Raw genomic sequence first — 24,414 nt, 5'->3', positions numbered from 1 at the left:
CTGATAGCAGATCAAACATTTCACCTTCCTACCTTTGGAGCAACTGTGATATTTGAGGCCACTTCCATGCTGGTGAGTTAAGTTTTTACCATATTAATGCAGTAGGCTCAGTGGTTAAATGGTTAATTAGCTATGTCAACTGTATAGTCTACTGTTATATTTCCATCATTATATCTAGACTCACCTGGTGAAACAGTTGAACTTCATTAGCCTACCTTATTTTTATTTTGGGGATCTGGGCTTTACTGGTGAGAACTAGGTTGCTCTTGAAAATGGCCCCTCTTCTTGAACCGCTACAGAAGGTGCTCTCACAATGCTGTTACATAACGAGTTCCAGGATTTTGACCCAGTGACAATGAAGGAGCGGTATTGTGTATCTAGGTCTGAATTGTGTATGGTTTGGAGAGGATTTGAGAGGTTGAAAGTGACAGTATTCCCATACACCTATTAAGTGGTAGAAATCACAGGTTTGAAAGGTGTTGCCAAAGAGGTCTTGAAAAGTTGCTATCCTGTGAATAGTACACATTGCTGACGTGCTGCTCTGGTGATGGAGATTTCAGATGTTTAAGTTGGTGGCCGATCAACAGCATTGTTTTATCCAGCTTAGTATTAGCTACTTGAACCTTCTAGCAGGTGTACCCATCGAGGCAACTGCCTTGTAGTAATGGAGAGGCTTTGGTGAGTCAAGAAGTGAGCCACTCACTGCAGAATACCAAAATCTCGGACCTGTCTAGTAACCACAGTATTAATGTGATTGAATGAGTTGAATTCTTGACATTGAATGTGATGGAGAGATAACTAGGCTTTTTCATTTGGTGGTCTAACCTTTCCAGATTCCCGACTGATTGCTTGCTTCTCATGAATTTTTATTTGGAGAGACCCTGGCCCCATTGCATGATGTTTGATGGCCAGGTATCGCTGTGTTTTCACTCTGGGGCTTGGTCACTGCCTCAGGTGCTGTGTAGACCAAGCTTACCACTACAGCTAATACCTAATAAGGTCTTGGCTTGCAGTCCAAAGTCTACCCTTGGGGCACTAGTGATTCTGTATCTAATATTTTTGAACCAGTGTTATGATTCACAGAGTATCATGTAATCCTTCAGGGTGCACGTTTATTAAATCTGGGCATTGAAGTGCCATCACCTTCCCTGCATCAGATTTCATTGCCCACCCAAATATTTGCAAGGAATTGGGTTCAGTCTTCCAGATTGGGAATTCAACCATCTCCAAGGTCTTGAGTACACATGAGATTGTATTTCATGGTGTACACCTTGGTTCCTAGGGTTAAGGATGCACTGGCTCATTTTGTCTCTCTTTGACTGACCCAAGAACCTGATTTCCTATTATGCCAGACGGTCCCGTTTTTAACTGGTCTTCCCACTGTCCAGTACCGGATGACTTCATGGCTAGTATTTTGAGCCTCAGTTCACTTAGCTCAGTGAGCCACCAGCAGGAGACTGCGCTTGTTCCTTTCCCTGTCTGCAGCAGCCTCAAATCAACTGAGGCACTGAAAACAGACGTTAGTTTTCATATTTCTGACCCTCTCTCACTCACTTGCAATGTGGCCTTTTCCATCTCGAACCGGGTGGATCTCCATATGTAAGAATATCATCTCCGTATATGATGATGCCATCTCCATGGGCAATGCCATCATCCCCATATGTGATTATGTCATCCCCATACGTCACAACAGTGTCCGGTATTAGTAGTCTCCAAAAGTGGCCACCCTAGTAACCTGCAGCCCAACAATAGTGAGTTTTCAAAGTAATTTACTCATTTGCCCTAAATGTTACAGGATCTGGCACTACTGGCCAAGTACCTAAATCTTTAGACCATCTGGATCTACTTCCAGAAATCAATCCCTTAACATTCATTGAGACAGACTCTTATAACTGGTTACATTTTTGCCTCTAGCCAGTTTTCATCTATCTTTGAGCTCCATAACTAATTGTAAGTACTTTTCACTGTACCTTATACTAATGTTTGCATGCTTCAGACATTAAATCAAAAGAGGTTTAACAGTTTCATAAACTGAACATAAGAAAAACAGGAGCAGGAGTAGACCATATGGCTCCTGGATCCTGCTCCACTATTCAATATGATCACAGCTGATCATCTATGATTCCATTTTCCTGCCTGCTCCCCATATCCCTAAATTCCCTGAGGGACCAAAAATCTGTATGTCACAGCCTTAAATATACTCAAAGATGGAGAATCCCAAAGATTCACAGCCGTTCAAGTAAAGAAATCTCTCCTCATCCCAAACCTTAATGATCAACCCCTTATCCTGAGATTGTGCCCTCTTATCCTAAGTTCCCCATCCAGGGGAATCAACCTCTCAGTGTCTAGCATGCCAAGCCCTTTCAGAATCTTGGCCAGAATCTTACTTTGATTGGGCGGGCCCGCACCCAACCCGAACGCATGCAAAATTGCACGAAATGATGCAGGCATGTGTCCCGACATCATTGTGCATGCAAGTAATATTGAGGTTGGCGCACACGCGTGCCTGCCAACAATTAAAGGGCCAATTAAGGCCATTAAAAACTGCTATTGTCCATGATTTTACATTGCCCGAGCAATTTTTCACTCGTCACATGGGGAAACCGGGCAGGCAGGTGGTTTTTAACGAAACCTCATCCAAGCGCAAGATGAAATGTCCGGGGTGAAATATAATAAAATAATATAATAAAAAAATGATACCTGGGGACTGATGTTTTCTTGAGTTCTGCTGTCAGGTGCTTGAATGTGCTGCGTAAACACAGTTTGCTGCATTTCTTTCTTCTCATTTAATCTGTCCAGGTCCGCAGCTCCACAGCAGCTGTCTGCCTTCAGGGAGCTCGCTAGAAGTGCCCACCCACACCCTCACTTCAGTTGGCGCAGGACCCTTTTCCCACTCCCCTCAGCACCACTGAGGCTTTCTCAGTGTGCATTTCACGCTGGCTGGCCGTTAATTGGCCAGCCAGCGTGACATTGCGCTCGGGGGGCCAATCGCAGGTTGAAGTGCATTTCGGGTCCGCTTCTGGGCCTGCCAACTTGGCGCACATGCCATGCATTAAATTCAGGCCCTTGTTTTGTTTGTAGATTAGATAACCTCTCGTTCTCCTAAACACTAGAGGGTATAGGCACACTTTACTCAGCCTCGCATCATAGGACAACCCTCTCATCCCAGGAACCTACTGGTGCACCTTCGCTGTACCACCTCCAACGCAAGTATATGGAGACCAGTAAGAGAAACTGGAGTAAGTTCTTTACCACTCAGTGATGGTATCAGTTGTTCAGCTTTCCTTGTTCCACCTCTGCTGCCCAGCTAATAATTGAAAGCCCTAATGAAACACTCAATATTAATTTCTTAACAGATGGTGTCAAATTTGATTTAAATAAATTATTCCCAGTAGTTATGGACTAAATATAAATGTACACAACTCTCTACTGATACGCATTTCTCCACTAGTTGAAGGGAAGTCAGCCTCCTTTCCTTCTGTGCCTGAAGTTGACACTGTTTATACTTTTCCACTGTCTCAAATCTGTGACATTCTTTGTCCTCCTGGCATTGTCCCTTTCCTACTTTGTGTTTTTATCCTTCTAACTGATGTACTCATTTTTGTTCTTTTCTTAGCAGGTTGAAAAGATGGTCTTCTGTCTGTCTCTATTCTTAACCAATGTCATCTGCTGATTGGTGTGGGTGTGTGATATTTATCATATTCTTTGTCCCACCGTTTATATATTTGGATTCCTTTTGAGTTAGATATTTTTCACTTCTAGATTTCGGATTTCCCTTGTAACTGACCACATCTTCAAGAGTGTTTTTACTTGCCCAAATATCAAGGCATGTTTCATAACAAATCTGTGTCAATGAGGAACAAACCATTTTCTGGATTACTTCAGCTACTGGATCTATCCCGTACCTCTAGACAATTCTTCTGGTCTTCAGAAAATGGCTGAATATTCCCCAAGTTACTGCCGTTCTTCCGTCCCTGAGAGTATGTATCTGTTCCATATGCATTGTACTATATTCCTAAATATGATCTATTTTCCTCCATTCTTTTCTCCTCTAACAGTGGTATAAGTCTATTTTTCTGAGCTCATCCTTCATTGCCTCAAGAGCTGACTTTCTAAAGTTGAATGTCTACATCGAAGTAATTTTGTTTTCCATCATAACCCAATCCATTTGAGATCACAAGAATGGATCAGAGGAACATGCAGCTGTTGATGAACACTTCCAGTTGAACCATGCTATCCTCTTTGATTAGGTACTCTTCCCAACTGTACTGCACTACACCTTTGCCAAACTATATTGTTTTATTAATTTCTTAGATTACTTTACACTCCTCATCACCACAAAATTAATTATGTTGAAATTGTTTTCACCAGACAATGAAATGTTGCACTGTAGTAATAAAGAAAGCCCACGGTGATGCAGGACTGTGATTTGTGCTGATTTGATTGTGGAGGAAACAAGTTCTGGTGAAATATTTAGAATTTCATTTTGCTCCTCTGACATTAGAGCACTTCTTAAAAGTTGAGTATTGCAACTGATGACTATTCATTAAGACAAAGCTTAGAAGTTAAAGGATGGTTCAGGGGACAATTTTAACCCCCAAGTGGTTTTTGGATGCATGGGGCCAGCACACAGGATAGCTAGTGGCAGGGAGATCAGGTAATTCTTGGTCGCTACAGGCTTGCAGGTAAATGGCAGGGAGGGTTTTTGGTAGGGTCTTGCTGGAAGGAGGAGGGAGAATCCATGCCAGTGGAGGCTGTAACTTTCTCTGTAAAGCAAGGGCACTTGTTAATTCACCCAAGGGCCTCTTTGTCCTTTCCACTAGCTGCTGACCTGCTTCAGTCTGCAGGGAAGCAATGTGGTGACTTCGCTGCTCAGACCCCAGTTAAAATGCTATCAGACCCTACTGTTAGCGTTTCGGCATGAGGATCCTGCTTGAGCCCTGTGGACGCCTCATCTGATGCCATAACTAGTAACATTAAAATCGGAGATCATCAGAGACAGAGCAAGAAATAGTGACACTCAGTTTTAGCAGATCATCTGTTCCATTCCTGTCCAACGGGGAAAGTTAAAATTCTCTCTCCTCATTTTGGATAGCTACAACTAAACTGCATAAGTTCACGTCAGCTTATATGGCTTGAATCCTCATTCATCTTTATCCCATTGTCTTAAAACCACTATTTTTACTTATGCAGCCATTCTCCTTTACTTACTATGGTATTAAGTCATTGATAACACATTTGAAGCTTTATTTGTGTCAAGTTAGCTAATCCCAGTTGTAATTGGCCTCAGCAGTTGTGGATGAAGGGGATGGGATCATGCTGCAGTAACACCTAGTAAGTAAATGTTCATGAATACTGCTTGAGAACACAAGCGTACTCAGCTGTAATTCTCTTCACTATTGAATAATCTGCTAATGATTGCCATCTGTGCATAAAGAAGAAACATCCATGCTCAAAAAACAATATCCCAGCACAAAACACAGCCTTCAGAAAAATTATGAGTTGAGGGAAAAAGGACAAGTTCAACTGAAAAAAATAGAAGTGACATCAATATTCAGAATAATATTCCATTGTGATGCAGAATATTAATTTGAATCACAAGGTATTGAAGGCTCCCTGTGCAGTAATTCAAGTCTCAATTTGGCCATCGGTAGGAGACACATCCTTGAGCTGTGAGTCTAATCCAACATTACAGGCAGGTGCTTCTGTTTGACTTGTATATCTGCTTTCTTGAAAAACTACATATAACATGGAGGAAGGGGTAAAGTGAGAGACAATAACCTGGAAAGCAGAAGGAAGAAAAGGTGCTTTTATTTTTGGCATTCATTTTATATTGTCAGGTGTAACTGATATTTAACCTTTATGTGACCTAAAGGAATATATCGAGAATAAAAATAAAGCTTGGAAATGCATTTAATGATTTTAACAATTAAATGACTTTAATTCAGCCTAATTAAAAAAAATGAAAATCTTATGTTTGAGATAGTATAAAAATGGTGCCCTTCTTCTCAATCAGTTAAAACATTTGTGCAGTGTGCTTCTCAAATATGGGAGGTTTGTACCACTGTAACAAGTAACCATTGTAACAAACCACATATTTAATGAAATAATGCAGGATAAATTTTAATTACCCCTTGTGTTTTTCAAATTACCTTCCAAATGTGCTTTGGTCTGTCACTTTCATAATGTCTTAATAAAAGTGATGACAGTATTCACTTTTAGAACTTGCATTCATTATGTTAAATTATGTGAGATATTCTTTGGTTAGAATTTTACCTGACTTCCATATTTGTCCAGTTTTAAATCACACCAAATTTTTTGGTGTATAATATTGTGTTTTGTTGCATTAAAATTTGGTCCCACAAAACTAAGTTCCTATGGAGACTCCTTCTTAAAATGCTCATGTACTTCCCTGTTTTGTTCCTGGTATGTGACATTCTAAGGGGAGCTTAATTGTTACTTTTATGATTTATCTGTCAGTTTGCTGTCACATCACTACACTCTCACAAATCACTCAATATTTTTTGAAAAAGAAATGTTTGTTTTTTTTTTCCCTCAGTTAGGGTTCTGAAGTTGCCAGTCACTCACACCATTGGGCAAAATCATAGGTTTCACACACCTGAACAGAGTCAAGGGGTCAGTATGGTTTCACGTGAGGGTCCTGTGTCAGCACAAAACGTGGCAGAGATATGTGGAATAATAGCCAGTCACACTTAAACGAGCTTACATCTGACTGTCCAGGGTATCCGGATAGTGCACATTAGGTAGGTCTGTAGGAGGTGCACATAGCTGGGCCCATCTAAGGGACAAAGAGGCAAAATAACCAGGCCAGACACTCCAACACAGGCAACTTACAGATGGCAGAATCAGCTAAGTAATTGTCTATTGGCAAGGAAGGGTCATTGCTTTCCAGTAGTAGGTGCTGATTAAGAAGCTATCTCTCAGTGACTCATTTCATCAGCTCTACTCAAAAGACCCATGCAGAACAGGGAGCCTGAACAGCCATCACAGCAGCCCCTCCACCTAAAGGGATGTCTTCTGACCCTGCAGAACCGATGTAAAATCCACCCCCATCCCACGAAACTGTCAGGAAAGGCAGTGGGTAATCTTGCTTCTTCCACAATAGTAACATGTAGGAGGAACACTAGGATTGGTGAGGGACAGTCACTGTAGATTGTGATCAATAAAATGGACTGGGGAAAGAAACCAAGCAAAGACACATTTTTGTCATCAACAAATTTGGCACATTTACAGTTGAACTCAGTGTTAGATTTTTTCTGTATGCCATTGCCTCAAAAAGCAGTGGAAGACGAGTCTTTGAATATTTTTAAGGCTGAGGTTTATAGCTTCTTGATAAGCAAGGTGGTGAAAGGTTATCGGGGGTAGGTAGGAGGTTACAATCAGGGCAGTCATGATCTTATCGAATGGCTGAGAACCTCGAGGGGCCGAATGGCCTACTCTTGCTCATAATTTGTATGTTCATATTACACCTTTCTGTTTGAGCTTATGACTGGATTTGCATTCATGGTGAGTAAAATATTGTAATGAGCCATGATGTTTACAAATTAGTGTAATGGTTCATGGGGAGCCTGATACAGGAACACATGTTCTGGGGAGGCATCATAAATTCTAAACAAGTTAGGTGTCCAATAAACATTGGCAGGTCACCGAATCACAGAATTGTTACAGAGCAGGAGGCCATTCGGCCCAGTGTCTCTGCACCGGCTCTCCGAAAGAGCATTATGACTCAGTGCCATTCTCCAGCTTTTTCCCTATAACCCTGCACATTGTTTCCATTTAAACAGTCACCTATTGCACTCTTGAATGTCTTGTTAAACCTGCCTCCACCACACATCGAGGCAATGCATTCTAGGCCCAAACCACTCGCTGTGTGAAAAAATTTTTTTCTCACATCGCATTTGCTTCTTTTGCAAATCACTTTAAACCTGTGCACTCTTGTTCTCAATCCCTTTAAGAGCGGCAACAGTTTCTCGCTATCTACTCTGTCCAGACCCCTCATGATTTTGAACACCTCCATCAAAGCTCCTTTTAGTTTTCTCTCCAAGGAGAACAGTCCCAACTTCTTCAATCTATCTGCATAACTGAAGTTTCTCATCCCTGGAACTATTCTGGTAAACCTCTTCTGCACTCTCTCCAATATTTTCACATCTTTCCTAAAGTGTGGCATCCAGAACTGTACACAATACTCCAGCTGAGGTCTAACTAGTATCCTATACAAGTTCAGCATAACTTCCTTGCTCTTGTACTCTATGTCATTATTAATAAAACCTAGGATACCGTATGCTTTATTAACTCTCTCTCCACCTATCCTGCCATCTTTAATGCACTCAGGTCCTTCTGCTCCTGCATGCCTTTTAGAGTTGGACCCCTTATTTTATATTGTCTCTCCATGTTCTTCATACCAAAATGATTGAGAACAAGCGTGCACAGGTTTAAAGTGATTTGCAAAAGAAGCAAATGTGATGTGAGAAAAAATTTTCAAACAGTGAGTGGTTTGGGCCTAAAGTACATTGCCTCGAAGTATGGTGGAGGCAGGTTCAACGAGACATTCAAGAGTGCATTAGGTGACTATTTAAATGGAAACAATGTGCAGGGTTATAGGGAAAGAGCCGGAGAATGGCACTGAGTCATAATGCTCTTTCGGAGAGCCGGTGCAGATACACTGGGCCGAATGGCCTCCTGCTCTGTAACAATTCTGTGATTCTGTGACCTGCCAATGTTTACTGGACACCTAACTTGTTTAGAATTTATGATGCCTCCCCAGGACATGTGTTCCTGTATCAGGCTCCCCATGAACCATTACACTAATTTGTAAACATCATGGCTCATTACAATATTGAACTTCATCTGCCACCTATCTGTCCACTCCACCAACTTGTCTATGTACTTTTGAAGTTCTACACTATCCTCCTCACAGTTTGCAATGCTTCCAAGTTTTGTATCAGTCACAAACTTTGAATTTGTCCCCTGCGCCATGAGATCTAGATCATTAATATATATCAGGAAAAGCAAGGGTCCCAATACTAACCCCCAGGGAACTCCACTCCAAATCTTCCTCCAGCCCGAAAAACATCCATTAACCATAACTCACTGTTTCCTATTACTCAGTCAATTTTGTATTCACATTGCTACTCTCCCTTTTATTCCATAACCTATAACTTTTCTCACAAGTCTGTTGTGTGGCACTGTATCAAATGGCTTTTGAAAGTCCAAACACACCACATAAACAGCATGACCCTCATCAACCTCTCTGTTACCTCTTCAAAAATCTCCAGCAAGTTAGTTAAAGATGGTTTTCCCTTAAGAAATCCATGCTGGCTCTTCCTAATCATCCCATATTTTTCCATGTGACTATTAATTCTATCCCAAATAATTGTTTCTAGAAGTTTCCCCACTACTGAAGTTAAACTGACTGGTCTGCAATTGCTGGGCTTATCCTTACAACCTTTTTTGAACAAGGTGTAATGTTTGCAATTCTCCAGTCCTCTGGCACCTCCACTGAATCTAGTGAAGACTGAAAGATTATGGCCAGTGCCCCTGCAATTTCCACTCTCACTTCCTTCAATATCCCCGGATGCATCTCATCCGGTCCCGGTGCCTTTAAGTACTGACTTCCCAAGATTTCCCAAGTATGCTGCTGCAGGATAGTGTTGCAAATCTGAAGGCTCTGCCTTATTAAATTTTTGAGGTACTTTACACATCTGCTGCACAGTGATTCCTCACTGGTCCACAAAATTGGATAGCATGCACCATAGAACTATCATTTTGGGGACATTTTTGGCTGTACAACACAATCTCCCAGACCAATCCAAACAGTGAACTCTTTTGACGGAGCAGCCCAAGTGTATTCCATTTGGCTCCTTGAAAAGGCGTTATTCTACGTTCTTACACTGCCTTGTTCAGAAAATACATTGTCCACTCCTTAAAGTATCCATCTCAATCTTTATTTTTTCCTGTACTATCTGCCTGCTTGGGCAGTCCATAGAAGTTAACAGTATCACCTACAATTTCTCCTCCAAAGCACAGCATTCAGACTTGGACATACATTGCAGTTCCTTCATCATCACTAGGTCATATTTCTAGAATTTCCTATCTAACAGTATCCTAGGAGCATTACTACCATTAGAAATAAAGCAGTTCAAGAAAGAAGCTGATCATTACTTTCCCTGATCAAATGGAGAATGTGGTCTTGCCAGTATGCTCCAGAACTCATGAACAAATTGGGGAAATAAAGCACTGATTAAAGCTAAGGGGTGATAGTAGCATAGTGGTATTGTCGCTAGACTAGTATTCCAGAGACCCAGGGTAATGCTCTGTGTTTGAAACCCACCATGGCAGATGGTGAAATTTGAATTCAGTAAAAATCTAGAATTAAAAGTCTGATGATGACCATGAAACCATGGTTTCACTGAAGTCCTTTAGGGAAGGAAATCTGCAATCCTCACCTGGTCTGGCCTACAGGTGACTCTAGACCCTTAAATGCTCTCTGAACAGTTAGGAAAGGGCCTAGCCAGTGACGCCCATGAATGAATAAAAAAGTCTCTGTTAGATGTTTGCAAGACCAATCCAACTGCTCTGCTGTCTCAGCTTCAGATATTAATCTCTACCTCAACTACTTCCTGTAGCAAAGTGCTCTATGTTCCCTGCACTTTTCTCAATAAGACAATTCTGCTGACTTCTCCCTCTTTTAGTGATGATTTTAAAGTTTTTATCAGTCCCTCTCCAACCACAGAAACTGTCTTTCCTCTTAAAATACATCATTTTTTAAAAAAAAACTTTGTTAACATTTTTCACTTCCTCTTTCCTCCACTGAAAATAGTCCCAATATTATAGTATTATACAGCACATAACGAAGCCATTTGGTCCATCATCCTTGCGCCAACTATTTAAAAGAGATATCCAGGAAGTTACACACCATTGTCCTTTCCCCATGGCCCCAAAGGCCTTAGCTAAAAACAAAAAACTGCAGATGCTGGAAATTCAAAACAAAAATAAAAATACCTGGAAAAACTCAGCAGGTCTGGCAGCATCTGCAGAGAGGAACACAGTTAACATTTCGAGTCTGCATGAATCTTCAGCAGAACTAAGTAAAAATAGTAAAGAGGTGCAATATAAGCTGGTTTAAGGGGGGTGGGGGTGGGACAGGTAGAGCTGGATAGAGGGCCAGTGATAGGTGGAGATAGTCAAAAGATGTCTTAGACAAAAGGACAAAGAGGTGCTGAAGGTGGTGATATTATCTAAGGAATATGCTAATTAAGGGTAGAAAGTAGGACGAGCAAGGTACAGATAGCCCTTGTGGGGGTCGGGTGAAGGGAAGGGATCGAAATAGGCTAAAAGGTAGAGATAAAACAATGGACAGAAATACATTTAAAAATAATAGAAATAGGTGGGAAAAGAAAAATCTATATAAGTTATTGGGAAAAAAAGGCGGATCGGAAAGGGGGTGGGGATGGAGGAGAGAGTTCATGATCTAAAATTGTTAAACTCAATATTCAGTCTGGAAGGCTGTAAAGTGCCTAGTCGGAAGATGAAATGCTGTTCCTCAAGTTTGGGTTGAGCTCAACGCAAACTTGAGGAACAGCATTTCATCTTCCGACTAGGCACTTTACAGCCTTCCAGACTGAATATTGAGTTTAACAATTTTAGATCATGAACTCTCTCCTCCATCCCCACCCCCTTTCCGATCCACCTTTTTCCCCCAAATAATTTATATAGATTTTTCTTTTCCCACCTATTTCTATTATTTTTAAATGTATTTCCGTCCATTGTTTTATCTCTACCTTTTAGCCTATTTCAATCCCTTCCCTTCACCCGACCCCCACAAGGGCTATCTGTACCTTGCTCGTCCTTCTTTCTACCCTTAATTAGCACATCCCTTAGATAATATCACCACCTTCAACACCTCTTTGTCCTTTTGTCTATGACATCTTTTGACTATCTCCACCTATCACTGGCCCTCTATCCAGCTCTCCCTGTCCCACCCCCACCCCCCTTAAACCAGCTTATATTTCACCTATTTTCTATTTTTACTTAGTTCTCTTGAAGTCGTACGGACTCAAAACGTTAACTGTGTTCCTCTCTGCAGATGCTGCCAGACCTGCTGAGTTTTTCCAGGTATTTTTATTTTTGCCCCAAAGACCTTGTTAGCCTTTGAAAGTTATTATTGATTCTGCTTCCACTATCCTTAAGTAATGCATTCTAGGTTATAACAGCTTGCAGTGTAAAAATGTTTTCTCATCTCCCTTCTGGTTCTTCTGCCAAGTATCTTAAGTATTGTCTCACAACTATAGTTTCTTAACCTTGAAGTCTTGGTGAATTGATGCTTTATGCGCTCAATGGCTTTAAAATCATTCCTGTAAATGAGCTCTCAAAATTGCACAAAAAGTACTTAAACAGTAGCCTAACACTAAACCTGCCTCAAAAGCCATGTCAGGTCCTGTAGTGATTGAGTTTTATTTTATCTTGAAAACAAATTGTTTTTCTGCAGTAATCTATGTTCTAGATCCTCACGCAGAACAACCCATCCTGACCCAACTTCCTCAGCTGCCGTTTGCAGCCTCTTGGCAGAGCCAGGGTCCCATTATGTGACCCTCATGGCATGGCTGAGCCTGGCATCTTGAACTTTGGATGGATTACTGGGCACTTCGCAGCACTAATCCTGGACTTTTGACCACCAGTAAGGTCAGGATCAGTCTCAACTTTGATCCTGCCCACCCCCTCCAATACTGCCAAGACCCACCATCAAGCTTGACATATGAATAATGAAAGACTCCTTGGGTGAAACACCAGAGGATATCTAATGCCCATGAAAGGAAACGTAATCGGGGAGTAAAAATTGATCTATCTTTCTTTCAAATTGGGCTAGTTAGGACCTATCTAGACAAGCCTAGGTAAGACTTGACAATTAACATTTTGGTTATTTATGCACTGGATTGTATATTTTTTAGTTTGTTAAGAGATATTTTTCAAAATGTGGACATGGAGCATAAATATATTAGTTAAATTAATTTCTGAATTCAATATCTTTGTAAAAGAACCAAATTAAAAATATAGAATTTGGAATGAATTAGTCATCTGTGGAGAGTTTTTTTTAAACCACATCATTTCTTGTTATTTCCCGTGAACTGTAGAGCTGCTTGGACACTTCCTCTTACCACATGCAGTTCCATATAAGGCCAGAATACATCGAGTAGTGTGAGAAGAGTAGGTGCACAATAAGGAAGGAACGGAAGAGCTTTTTTGAACACCAATAAAAGTATGCATTAACACTCTGTGTACTGATTCACTCTGTGTTTGACTGATGTAATGTTTAATATCCTTTTCCTTTTTTGTCATTTCTTCTGCATATAAATGCCAGGAAATATTTTTTTAAAACAGTCCATGTCACTTCTTCAATGCATTGGGTACGAATATTACACTGCACCATTATAAAATGATGAGCACAGAAAGAGAGATTGTGCCAATGCCAATTGGCCGAATGTCTGAAATTGTGCCACTGATGCATCACAGTTTGCACTGAGGAGGCCTCCTTATTACCAGACTGTTGCCTTTCCAGCACAGTTCACATAATGTAGTGAGAGTGCAAAAGTCAGAGGACTGCAGGGCTTTAAAAGTGTGGGAAAGTTGCACCATCAAAAGTTTCGTTCAATTCCAGAATGGCACCAAATGCTGAAGAAATGGTGCACAGGATGTCCACCTGCAGCTGTGAGTTCCACTACAAAATTAGTAGCAGCTGAATCCACCTCATCTGCAACTGCTGGAGCCCACCAGACCCTACAAGAAAGTTCCAGTTATTAAAACTATAAGGATATTTAGATTCATGTTTAGATTTTTCTTTGCATTTGGATATTTTGATGGGACAATGTCTACAACAGAAGCAACTGAACATAGGTACATGACTGTTGGTCACAATTTACTTAGATGGGCTATGATGACAAGTATGGCTAAGGCATTAACAATGAAGTTGAGCTTCACAGCAGCGGCAGGATTGTGGATTAATACTCACGTGCTGCCCATTTCCCAGCTGCCCCTGAAATTCTGAACCTAGAATTTTGAGTTGAAGTTGACTAATGTGCTGAGTTCAGGGTAATTATCCAGTAGGTTGGGTATTTAACAGTGAAGCCACCGCCCCCACAGCTTCACATTGCAAACTAACACATCACTGGTTTTAATGTATTAGTTCTTATCAGATGGAATAGGCATTGTTGAGGCTATAATGAAAAAATGTGTGTATGGCATGATAATGTCTGCTGTCTGGTCTTTATTTAAAGGTTGCTTCAAACTTTCCATATTTTAGGTTTCTGTGCATTGTAAAGACTATACTCAGAGCTCCACTAGCACTGGACGTGGCAAAGGAAAATGAGCAAAAACAGGAAAGGATTGCCTATGATATCAAGTCAGCTACACAGTGGGACCCTCTGACCGGTCATTGTCATCTGATAATGACAGTAGAGATGTACCTAATGAGATTGAGGTTAAGCGAAGAGGTATTAATACAGCTGTGCTGTGTCACCTGACAACATGTAGTGTCTCTATAGCAGTGCCATTGGCTGTCAAAGTCAACATTATACTCGATTTTTATGCAACAAGTGTCTTCCTTCCAGCACTGGGGACCTCTGAAGTATCAGCCAAATTACTGCCCACAGATGCATTATTCAGCAGAACCAAAGGCTTTATCATTTTTGTCACTGACAAATAGCAGTGAGAGAGCAACAGGAGTACTGGCTTTCCCATGGTGGAGACAATGGCCATTCAGAATGCTTTGCCCTATAAAACCTAAAAGAAATGCCTTTTTTACCTCAGTATGGAATTGCTGCCCAGAACCATGTAGGCCAGCGCCTACTTACTCAGGAGCAGTTGGGAGGTTTTCAACTTAAAGCAATCGTCTATTCCCCCCTTATTGAAGCTAGAGGGCCCGCTATGCGGGGAACCCAAAGAGCAAATCCTGGGTGGGTCCTTCATTCAAAGGCACCCAGTGCCTGATGAAGGGACCCAGCTTTGGGAAGTGGGTGGGGCGCTGAAAGCCATTCCACCCTCACTCATCTTTGGCCTGGGATCCTTCATTGATCCTGGACCATTGGTAGGTGCATTACCGGCATCTGCCGCCGCTCCCAATGGCACTAACCACAATGAAGAGCTGCCACTTCTGATTGGGCAGGATATGTCCCCTGCGGTCCTTAATCCCAGTGAAGGCCCAATGCTGACCACAGACACTTAAAACTGACATGGGGCTCTCACCAGTTGCCCAACTGGCAGGTGAGACCCCCATCGCAAACATCAAATTCAGCCCCATAAATTGGGTGCTTCCACTCTTTGACTCTTGTGATTACTAACCTGTAAAAGTGGCTTTGCTGTCCGTAACACTTATCTCTGCAGCAATATCACTGTAGACATTGAGTGTAAACTTTGTCTTTGTATTTTGAGTGCTACTGAATGCCTTCTCACTGCAGTTCACGGCTAAATAAGAGAATTAGTGGCTGTTCTTTTTCATTGGCTGCTTTATTGGAGAGACTCATAGACGTTTGCAGCACAGAAGGAGGCCATTCAGCCCATCACGTCCGCACCAGTTAACAAAGATCTGACTACACCAATCCCATTTTCCAGTGCTTGGCCCATAGCCCTGGAGGCTATGGCAACATAAGTGAATATCTAAATACTTCTTAAATGTTATGAGAGCTTCTGACTCAACCACCCTTTCAGGCAGTGAGCTCCAGACTCCCATCACCCTCTGGGTGAAAAAAATTCTCCTCAGCTCCCCTCCTAGCCATCTAACCTCTTACCTTAAATCTCTGCCTCCTGGTTATTGACCCCTCTACTAATGGAAAAAGTGCCTTCCTATCCACCTTATCTATGCCCCTCATAATCTTATACACCTCTATCAGGTCCCCTCTCAACCTTCGTTGCTCCAAGGAAAACAACCCCAGTCTATCCAATCTATCCTCATAGCTCAGACCCTCCAGCCCAGGCAGCATCCTGGTAAATCTCCTCTGCACCCTCTCCAGTGCAATCACATCCTTCCTATAATGTGGTGACCAGAACTGCACGCAGTACTCCAATTTGGCCTAACCAGCGTTTTATACAGTTCCAGCATAACCTCCTTGCTCTTGTATTCTATGCCTCAGCTAATAAAGGCAAGTATCCCATATGCCTTCTTAACTTCCTTATCTACCTGCCCTGATACCTTCAGGGATCTGTGGATATGCACGCCATGGTCCCTCTGATCTTCAGTACTTTCCAGGGTCCTACCATTCATAGTGTAATCCCTTGCCTTGTTAGCCCTCCCCAAGTGCATTACCTCACACTTTTCTAGATTGAATTCTATTTGCCATTGCTCTGCCCACCTGACCAGTCCATTGAAAGCCTCCTGCAGTTTATGGCTATCCCCCTCACTTTTTACCACCCTACCAATTTTTGTGTCATCCGCAAAGTTCTTGATCATAGCCCTTACATTGAAGTCCAAATCATGCAGTGACTAGTTTAGCCCAGCAAGTTTGTAACTAAACCAGATAGCTATTATTTCCAAAATGTTAGTAACCTACAGTTAACGTCCTAATCAGTGGACCAACATCATTTTCTAGGCTTTCAATCAATTTTCAAAAACCATAGGCTCAGACAGCAGCACCAAGCCCTGGGTGTGAAGAGTCCTTCCACAAGACAATCACTTTGCAGAAGCGGTCAGTTTAAGTTAAAAATTATACAAATTTTGAAAAGAAATGCATCACTTGGTGGTGTTAATATATTGTGAATATATTCATGTGAGAATGTTGTAGCAAGACACTAGAAAGGATCATGAGAGATGCCCCTTCCCTGGAATATGTAACACAGTTTCTGGAAAGCTAAGCCCTGCTTTACAAATCCTGTAAGTTTTTTGGCGCTGTGGATAGGGAAATCCAGAAGACATTGTCTGCCTGGGCCTTTAGAAGGTTTTTACTAAGGTACCTCACAACATAGAATCTAGTGGTATTATTAGGAATTTGATATGCTGGACCGAGGAATTGGCTCAGTTTCTGCAGCTAAAGCATTGTAGTTAACGAGGTGGTTCAGATTTGGGTCATGTTACTAGTGATATTCCCAGGTCCACTCTGTCCACTGTCTTCACTAATGTCGTAAACTGCAATGTTGAGCATGTGATTAGTAAATTTGCAGACAAAAGCAAAATCTGTGGAAGGGTTAAAAAGTAGACGACCGTAATTAAATGCAAAAACGTGCTAGGGGAGTGGGCCTCACCACGGTAAATAGATAAATGTAGTGTCATGCATGTTGGTAGGGCCGACAAGAATACATATGTCATCGGCAAGGAACAATACTGAAAGAGGTTGAGAGGGAAAAGGATCCAGCTGTTACTGTGCATGGATCACTGCAGGTTCATGACCCATGGGTTCATGACCCATATAGAGAAGCTATAGTTAAAGCTAGCAGGGCATTGGGATGTATCAATAGAACCATTCAGTAAAAATCAAAAAGCACTATTCTGGTCAGATTGCATCTGGAGTTCTGTGCATTGTTTTGCTCCCCATGTGCTGAGTGATATAGTAGCCTTGGAAAAGGTCTGCTGGAGAGAATGATTCTTCGCTTAAAGAGTTTCAAGGACCTTTGTCTATTTACTTCAGAACAGCTTGGACTTAGAGGTAAACAGATAGAAGTCCGTTAAATTATTAAAGGTCAGGATTGTGGACCTATGGAGAGATTATTTCTGTTTAGCAGATTGATTCGGACCAGGGGACACAAGTTTGAACTACATAAATGTACAATTGGGTTGAATGTTTGACGGTTCTTTTTTTCCCAGAGAATAGTGGCTCTCTGGAATATCCCGCTGGGTGGTGTGATGGATACTGACTCTCTCCATGCCACCACAAAGGAGCTGGGCTAGTTCTTGACTGGGGCAGGATTAGCCTTTATGAACAGTATTTGGTCCAGGTGATCTCCTGTACTGATTTCGATCGCCTGAAGGACTCGAACAGGAATTTTCCAGAGTACTTTTTCCTTTATTGATCCTGTGTATTTTTCTATGTTTCTTTGGCTCTTTCAGGTTGTTGGGAGGTGATGGATGTTAGTAAGTATCCATCACGATGGGTCAGCTGGTCTTTTCCCTCCTGTCAATTCCACCTGTTGTATTTTTATTCCAACCAATTATTAAAATTGGTAAGGTGCTACTACATTTTGAGTTTGCTTTACTCTAGATACTACTTGCTGTGGTGTTTCAGGCTCTTCCCACAGGTAAGTTCTGATTCCTTACATCTTTGCAAGTATTTTCACTAACCATGATATCTAGGAGTGTCTGAGAATAATGAACACAGAACCCTTTTCAAATGCTTTCATCTACCAGTTCTATTCTATACCTTGGTGGTCTTATTCTTCTCTTTGAAATCCCTAGAATAGATCTTGTTTATGGCTTACTGATAAAGTACTATTAATTACTAATAGAAAAAGTGGAAAATAGCGCAAAAAAAGGGGAATTTACAATTTATGTATTATTTTAGCTTCTTATGTACTCGAAGAATGGTTCACAATTCTAGTACTAAAACAATGATCATTTTTACCTTCATGTTAAGTTGTGTTTTATTTTACGCTTTAATCAATTAAAGAAAATGTATCACTGAAAAAAGGCACATGTTGAAGCTTCTCATCTTGCACTCATCAGGGCATTTGCAAGAATACCAAATGTAAAGGAAACAAATAAGCTTGACAGTTAAGTGTTAGTTGTCAATTAACTGTTGCATTCTCCATGGCAACACCTCTACCAATCAGAGTCTACTTGCCAACCAATGAGCATTCTCTTCTCATGAAGTATAAATTGTTGTTCCCTTTACATTTGGTATTCTTGCAAATGTTCCAATGAGTGCAAGATAAAAAGCTTTGACACATGTCCTTTTTCAGAGATGTTCAAGTTCTGTACCACCAAACGACCATAAAAAATTGACCTCAAAAGTTCCTATCCAACAATCTTGCTTTGTAAACTCCAGATAAAATCCTGTCCTTTGAAAAAGGCAGCCTTCCAAATACTCCCCAAGTATACTTAATGAAACCTAAATGTTTCTTAAATTAAAAAGCTGCCAATGAGACGTATAGTCAAACAAATCACATTGCATGTTTGTATTAGAATTCAATGACTTGGTTCTTCCCTCAAGCAATTTGCTTGAGGAATAATTTAATAATTGTCATGGAATTCTATTGAATTATGGTAAGACATTATTTGTGTGGATTTTGAACAATCATGGATTATGATAGAATTAAGGAAGCCAATACTAGCCCAGTGTTTAAGGCAAGAATGCTTCATTTTTGACATAGAAGCATCTTTGATAAGACAGCCACACCTAAAATGTTAATGCCCCTATTTAATGCAAATATGCTGTCTAAACTTGAGAGTGTTTCAAGTATTTTCTGTTTTTTTTTCACATTTCCAGCATCTCAGGGTTTTGTCTTCATCTTATTTCTTCATGGCAAAACTGGGCTAAGATTTTCAACATTTCCAGCAGAGGGCGCTGAAGCCTAAGGATGAAGTCACAGCACAGCTTCAAGATCAGTGTCAAACAGTTTGTGTTTGCACTGATACAACTGTTATAGGAGGAATACATATTGAATGAGGAGTCTGAGTATTAAATGCCATTAAAGCAAGAGGACTGAAGAAGATAATCACACTCTACTTCATTTCACAGTCAGTTTGGGTATTTTAAGATTTGATTAGGAGTCACAGATTACTCAAAAGTGCCAAGGAGTTACAAGCAGTTTGTTAAAAAGCAACAGTTCAAATACAACATGTATAAGTCAGAATAAGTAGGTATATGACTCGTAGCAGATGAGGATGGTTTACCAGTCTCGGATGGATGGATGAATGAGGCAAAGTGATTTGATCTCTATTGTGGTAACAATCTCCTCCTTTCAAGCTGACTGGTGGTGTTAAGCTGAAGCTAGCATGGCTCCACCTCAAGGGTAACAACTGACCAAGGTGTTTGGGCAAAGCTAGAATGGATCGACCCCAGGGAGCCTCTCCTCTTTCCAATGTGTCTTCCCTCCTGTGCTGCCCGTTTATGTACATTATTTTTAGCTAGTTAATAATGCTAATCACCTTTTCAATTACATCTTCCCATTCAATTGTCCAATTACGAGGTGTCAGATATCCAAGGTAGATCCCCATGAGGTCACCCCTTGCTTATCTCTTGTATGGACATCTTGATATTTTCTCCCAGACAGTTCGTTTTAGATTCATGGACATGAAGCTCTATCTTATTAGGCCCAGAAACATAAAGATCTGAGCCTATAGTGGTGTCCTTGATCAGATAACAAGCCATGTGAAAAACTTCATCAATCCTGACCACTGCTCTGTGTCTGTGTCAGCTCCGGCAGACAGCTGGGGAAATTTTCTTAATTAAAAAGAGAGAGACTGAGAGAAAGAGAGAGATATTTCTATAGAGTTCATTTGATTTCTTAAGATCTTGTAAGGCCATCAGACATCCATTTCTTACTGTAGTACACAAGTAATACTCCAGAAAGTTCACAGTGATGCAGTCAATCCATTTTCTGTTGACATTAAACTTGTAGTATGAATGCACAGTAATTACAGTTATTTCATTATCTGAACAATGTTGAGGGTCCATATTTACTGCCCAATGTGAATTGCCCTGAGAGGGTAGGGTCCATCTTCTTGAACTGCTGTAGCCCTTGTGCTAATTGTGTTCCCACGATAGATAGGGAATTGTTAGATAGGGAATTCTAAACAGGGAATTGCCCTGAAATATACAATTGCAAGGTGCTGGGCAATGATCATTGACAAGAAAAACCCAAATATCTCTCTCTGAACTACAATAGCACCAACAATGCTGAGTGCTTCTATATCAGCTTCTGGGCAGCAGTTGTCATTGACCAAAGAACCAACTATATCAACACTGTGGCTACAAAAGCAGGGTAGAGATGGGCTACTCTGCAACTAGTGGTACACTGCCTAGTCACTCATTGCCTTTCTAACATTTAAAAAGCTCAGGTCAAAGAGTGCGATGAATTACTCATCACTTGTCGGATGGGTTCTACCACAAAAATAGTCAAGAAATTCAACACCAATGAGCACATGCTCGGTAGCCCTGCTACTATGTATAATATTCACCCTTTTCATCACTGACATCCTGTGGTTGTACTATGTGGTATCTCCAGGGTACACTGTAGCAACTTGCCAAGATTATAGCACCCCTCAGCCCTATAACCACCACCACCAGGTGATAATATCATGGGAATACCATTACCTCAAGTTCCCTTTCAACTCACTGAGCCAAAGGTTTAGAATTCCCTATCTAACAATTCCCTATCTATCGTGGGAACACAATTAGCACAAGGGCTACAGCAGTTCAAGAAGATGGACCCTACCCTCTCAGGGCAATTCACATTGGGCAGTAAATATGGACCCTCAACATTGTTCAGATAATGAAATAACTGTAATTACTGTGCATTCATACTACAAGTTTAATGTCAGCAGAAAATGGATTGACTGCATCACTGTGAACTTTCTGGAGTATTACTTGTGTACTACAGTAAGAAATGGATGTCTGATGGCCTTACAACTCTTTCTTGGACTCGAACTCAAGTTCTGTCGAAGGGTCATGAGGACTCGAAACGTCAACTCTTTTCTTCTCCGCCGATGCTGCCAGACCTGCTGAGTTTTTCCAGGTAATTCTGTTTTTGTTTTGGATTTCCAGAATCCGCAGTTTTTTGTTTTTACCTTGCAATTGTTACCTGCCACTTGCCAGTCCAAGCCTGGGTGTTATCCAGGTGCTTGTAGGCTGGCATTGGCTCCTACATTATCAGAGGAGCTGTGAACAAAGCTGAATGCTGTAGAAACATCAGTGAACAACCCCCTTCTGATTTCATGACAGTTTAAAATGATTGGTCAAGGACATTTTCCTAAGGATCTCCAGCTACACAGATCTGGGACTGTGTTGATCCATACTCTGACATCTATGACCACGTATCTCTATTCCTCTTGGAAACAAGTAATAGATTTACCTGAACAATGGACACTCCTTCCACTCTTATTTTAAGGTGGACACCTTTATTTCTGAACAATTACCCCCAAGATTTTATACTGCCAAGTCATTACATATCTCAATTCATCCATCCCTCCATCCAGAAAGATCCTAAAACCAGCCCATTGTAGAGCGTAATTGTTTCTCAGTTGATTCGAGGGTTTTTTCCTCTGCTCTTCTCTCTGCAGGAGTATTCCATGCATTGATCACTGTGTTGGAGAATGACCTTCCTGATGTCAGTCCTTTTTGCTAGTTTGAATCTATTCCTCCTTGTTTTACTTCCACAATTTAGTTAAAGGCAATGTTGCAGTTTTGGTTTCCACTCACTCCACAATCTTATATATATCGCTATAAGCTCACCTCTCGAATAGCTTTTCTCTAGGCCAAAAGATAATGGGTTATCATTTCCTATAGCAGGGCTACCAATAACTTTGTTAGACTTGACCGTGCACATTTTAGATTTAAATTTTGTTGTGTGGCAAGGTGCTGAAAATGCAATCTGTTAATATTGCCATGAGGGAAAAAGGACATCAGGGACCTGAGTGAACAGAAAAAGAAACTGTGTACCTCCTTAACCAATCAGATTTAAGGATTGTGAAATAAATAGCGCAACGACCGAGAATGAGAGTCACACTTGTAATAGTTAATTTTCAGTGCCAGAGAAGTTGAGTGGCAGTAATTAACACATATCACCTTATAAAGAGGTGCTTAGGTTAAAATGGACAAAGTTTAGCTTGCTTTTGTGATGTTTTGTTCATATCTGCTGTATAAGTATATTTTTTGAAGAACTGAATAGTAAGTCCTAGAGAAATAATGGGGTTGAAATCCAAACATGTGACAGAATCTAAGGTCAGAGCCTCATCAGAAATTGGACCTCAGGTCTTGTTTTAATAATGGAGGTGAGTCATGTCATTAGTGACACCTCCAGAGGCTGTTTGCCCACTGCTGGGGATTAAACTTGAGCCTGTTGCATTGCTGAAACATTGCAAAAACAGAAACATCACCTTGAAAAATAAGAAACTGAAAAGCAAAGGGATTTGAGGATACAGGTGAACAAATCATTAAAATCAGCATCACTGATCAGAAAAACAGTAAAAATATAACTAAGTACTACAAACATACATATGAATATGGAACAGGAGTAGGCCATTCAGCCCCTCAAGTCTGCTCCGCCATTTGATAAGATCATGGCTGATCTGATTGTGGCCTCAACTCCACATTCCGCCAATCCCTGATCACCTTTGACTCCCTTGTTAGTCAAGAATCAAATTAACTTTGCCTTAAAAATATTCATTGACCCTGCCTCCACCTCCCTCTGGGGAAGAGATTTCCGAAGACTCACAAACATTTGAGAGAATTTTTTTTTTCTCATCTGTATCTTAAATGGGAGACCCCTTATTTTTAAACTGTACCCTGGGATTCAACCATCAAGTACTGGGATTTAATTCTAGGAGTGCGAAAATCAACAGCAGTGAGGTTATGTTAAACTTCCATATGACCCAAACCAGGCTGCCTCCATAGTACAATTCTGGTTGCCATACTGTGCTATAAAAAGGACATAGAAGAAGCACTGCAGAAAGTGGGAAAAAAATTTACAAGGGATAGTGCCAGAACTGAGAAGTTACAGTTATCGGGGAAGATTGAACAAGGTGGGATGTGGGGCCATTTTCTTTAGATCTTTAAAGCTATGAATGGGCTGGACAGGATAGATGTGGACAGAATGTGGGAGAATTGAAAACTATAGGCCACAAATACAAGATACAAAAGCAATGTTGAAATAAGGAGAGTTTTCTTTGCTCGGGGAGTGGTTAGAATGTGGAAGTCACTACCATAGGAAGTGGTTGAGACAAGTAGCTTAGGTGTTTTCAAAAGAAAACTTGATGAACTTGTGAGGAAAGAGAATGGAAAAATAAACAGAAAGGCCAAGATTAGGTAGATGGAAGAGGAGGCAATTCCTGTGGAACACTAACACGAGTACAGACTAGTTGATCCAAATGGCCTGTTTCATTGCTGTATTCCATCTAACTCTATCGTTCTGTATTAGACAGTAACTTCACAGCTCTCAATGCCTTTCAATGGTGAGCCAGACAGCAAGATGCCATTTCCACAATGGCAAAATGGCACATCTCTGACAGCAGCTCTCACATGTCTGTGTTTAACCGTGCATCAGCCCCTCACCAGAAATTCCCATTGTATTTGCACTTAAATAACAGGGAGTACCATTAGACTCACTGTTCCCTCAATTATGGTCCAAGGTGTCTCCAGCCTCTAGTCATGATTCAAACCCTGAAGTTAATAGGAGAGAATCTGGTTATACCTGGGGTCTTAAGCATTTGGCTGAATCTTCACTCTGTTAGGTGTGTGTAAGAGGGAAGATGGAAGG

Source organism: Carcharodon carcharias, chromosome 14 (genome assembly GCF_017639515.1).
Source record: "Carcharodon carcharias isolate sCarCar2 chromosome 14, sCarCar2.pri, whole genome shotgun sequence".
In the NCBI taxonomy this organism is placed as follows: Eukaryota; Metazoa; Chordata; class Chondrichthyes; order Lamniformes; family Lamnidae; genus Carcharodon; species Carcharodon carcharias.
This window is presented reverse-complemented; position numbering follows the sequence as displayed.